The sequence below is a fragment of the Geospiza fortis genome, unplaced genomic scaffold, assembly GCF_000277835.1.
Source record: "Geospiza fortis unplaced genomic scaffold, GeoFor_1.0 scaffold191, whole genome shotgun sequence".
Classification (NCBI taxonomy): Eukaryota; Metazoa; Chordata; class Aves; order Passeriformes; family Thraupidae; genus Geospiza; species Geospiza fortis.
In genome coordinates this window covers 1,594,770-1,598,202 of record NW_005054418.1, presented here as the reverse complement: position 1 = coordinate 1,598,202, position 3,433 = coordinate 1,594,770, and positions in this window count along the sequence as shown.

The following is a 3,433-nucleotide window of genomic DNA, read 5'->3' as shown; positions in this document are numbered from 1 at the left end:
GAAAAATGTTTGTAACTTTCTCTGCTGGGCTCATGCAGAGGAAAGAACAAACACCTGACAGATTTGTGCTTCTGTGGAATGCAGCAGGTCAGTTCTGGATTGGCCCAGATTGAGTGTTTGGAGGTAATAGCCAATCCGGAACTGAGCTCTCTCGGACACAGTCCGAGAGAGCAAGGTTTGTTGATCATTCTTTACTTTCTATTCTTAGGTAGCTAGCAGCTTCTGGAAACTCTCCCTTTCTTTTTCTTTTTAGTATAGTTATAATAGATGTATATATCATAACTTAATAAATCAAGCCTTCTGATCATGGAGCCCATCTCGTCTCTTCCTTCACCCCGAAAACCTTGTGGCCAACCGGCGACAGGGCAGGTCAGAGCTTGCTCTGGTGAGGGGTGCTGTGCCCCTGATACCCCCCAGCCCCGCAGAATCTGTCAGTCAGAGCACGGTGGAACAGCCCCAGTGTTGCCTGACCCAGCCCGAGTGGCCGAGCCCTGCAGGTCCCACCCGGGTCCAGGATTTTAAGAAGCCTGACCACAGGGCAAGCCTGTTGTCTCTTAGCCCTGCCATCATCTTGGGGTTTGATGTTGCTGCAACCCAAGAGTTGGGAGCTCTGACTGTTTTTCTATACCTCTCCTGCCTTTCTGGTCTTCTCCCTTTCTTCTAACTCTTCTCCCGTAACATAATATCGAGTGGGTTTAAAGGTTTTCTCTGGGCTAAGTCTGTTCTGTGATAAGTGATGTTATGTTGCATTTACTCTTTTGCCAATTTTCCTTTATTTCCTGAGGTTTGCCAGTAGACTTTTTTGTGGTTTTTACCTTTTAAGGATATCTGGCTGGGATTGTCTCATTTGTGTCTACCCCAGGTAACTAGGGTGTCACATAGGCACCCTTAGAAGGCACCATTCTCCCTTTGTCTCCCTACATGCAGTCAGCAGTGGGGGTCACCATCTTGCAAGAGATTTGGAAACATTTTGTGTATTTCTTCGATCCTCTGGAGTTGGTGAGATTTACCAATTTTCTATCTAGTGATTATTCACCGCTATATATTGCCTCTTGCTGCTTTGCTTGTTAGCAAATAGTTATTTTTTTACTTATATCTACTCATATCAATTCCTTATTGTGGAAAGGGATTGGTTGAAACTAAGGGGAGGTAATTTATTTTAGATAATGTACTTTTTAAATTGTCTTAAACCAAGACAGAGCTAAAAAATAGTAATTCTCTTTGATATTCCCTGGGCTCTTCTTTGGTAATAAGATAATTTTTCTCATGTGATGCTTTAAGAATGTACGATGGCACTTGTCTTATGATGCGTCTCTTTTAAAGCCCTGCTACTGCTCTCATCTGTCTTGACTGCCCAGCATGCTATGCACAGTTAGGAGTACTCAAAACAATTGTTTGCCATCATTCACTGGCACCCTGGAAGACAAGTAGTATGTGCTAGTTAATATTTGTATAATAGTTTAGGCAGAAGTAGAGAGGGACTTATGGCAGGACAGATAATTAAAGAAAAATTAAAGAAAATGCCATCTTGCCTGGTATGGCAAATAGTCTGTAAAAACAAGCAGCTTTGAGACATTTCACTCAGTGTTCATAAAGCTGAACTCATCAGACCTCTTGGCACATATATTTCTTGTTTCTTAAAAATACCTGAACTGGAGTCTTCAGAAAACAGCCCTTTTCTTCCCTTTCTTATATAAAAATTATTATGGTTGTATTTCAGGAAAGTATTATGGTCATATTTCTTGCAATTCTTTTCTGTTACCAGTAGAAATACTTTTGGAAACCAGAATATCCCTGACTGCCATCCTTATCACTAGGAGTTTTGGACTGTCACACTTGCATGATGGTATCAGTGCTAAGCATCAATGGAATGTGTATCTCACAACAGTTATAAAAAATACTTGGATTTTAGAGAAGCACAAAGGACTTCAGGCCTATTCTTCACATTTGCATGGCAGTATTTTCCACTTCACAAGATCTAATTAAATGACTCAAGCTGAAATGAAATTTCCACTGAGAGTTCTGTCTAAAATGCCCTTTTTCTTATAACATGAAAGTTTTTACTGAAGAAAACAACAAAGCAAAGTCCTGCAGGGTTTAGTAGAATCTGCAGGTATAGCCATCTATACTCCAGAATGGACAGACAAGAAAGGCATTCCTCAGGACCGCATATGCCACAGTCCTGTTATCCATATATCAGTCATACCTTTTTGAAATTTCAAACAAAATTTAATATGCAATGGATTCATTTTTTGTCTTTTCTAGTTAGAATTTAAGGACTTTCAGAAATAGTTGCAATCTGAATAGCACCACTCTCCTTCTTGAAGCTTTCAAAGTCACCCTATAAAAATGAGGATATAAGAAGTAGGAAAGTAGCTTGCTTCATCAATTTATTGTGGATTACATGTTGCTAATAACTTCTCACAAAATATTTTAGGCTAGCCTCTCATTCAGCTGAGGAAATCTAATATACCTCCTTTAAGATACTGCCTAGATGGGGAAAAAAACAGTAAAGAAGTCCATTATACAGTTCATCAAATGGATCTTTATGAGGATATTTGAGATGTGATTTGTGGCACTATTTAGGATACATTGCATACTACATTATTATAAAGTTCAGGTTTGTAATTTAATTATAGACCAAATTATCTTCAGTTCTAACTTTAGTTGAAGTGACTAGGCCAAGCCTGACAGGTGATATAAATTGTAAATGGTCTGAGTGTCATGGGCCACAGTAAAGGCTGTGTTACTTAATTTTATACTTCATGTGGGATTTTCAGAGCTGCCTAAGAATTAAATGAACTGTTCAAACCGTGCCTATTCTATAGTTATGCTCCTAGTAAAATTATTACAAGCATTCAATTTTGTCAAAAAAAAACCAAAAACTAAAACCAACATTCTCAGAGATAAAATCATGCTTGCTGTCATCTTATTGCAAAGCTTTCATACCTTCTTGGGGATTTCTCATGGGCAGCTCTTCACAGCACAGGCAGAAAACACCAGCTCCCTTCTCAACCAGCTACCCCCCTCTTTTATAGCACTCAACCTCATTGGACACAGCTGTGGCCTGTTAAGGGCAGGCCTGTTCCTAATCTTTGGTAATTAGTACAGCTGCAACTCCTTGGGGGCCAGATTACCTTCTGCGCTATCTTTATTTTTCTTACATTCTATGCTCCCACACATGCTGAAGTTTTTGGGGTTTTTTTGTGAATATAAGGGTCCATAGAAGTGTGATCAAGGTTAGTGATTTTTTTCAGGGCATTCACTGCAAATATTTCAAGCCTTCTGTCAGACTTCTGAGATGTAATTATCTTCCATTACTTCCTGATAACTCTCCAAATTCCTCATAGCTTTCATTTTTTAATATACTTCTGGATTTTTTTATTATTCACTTTCCAAATTTCCTTTTAAGATTCTATCTTTCATTTTTCCT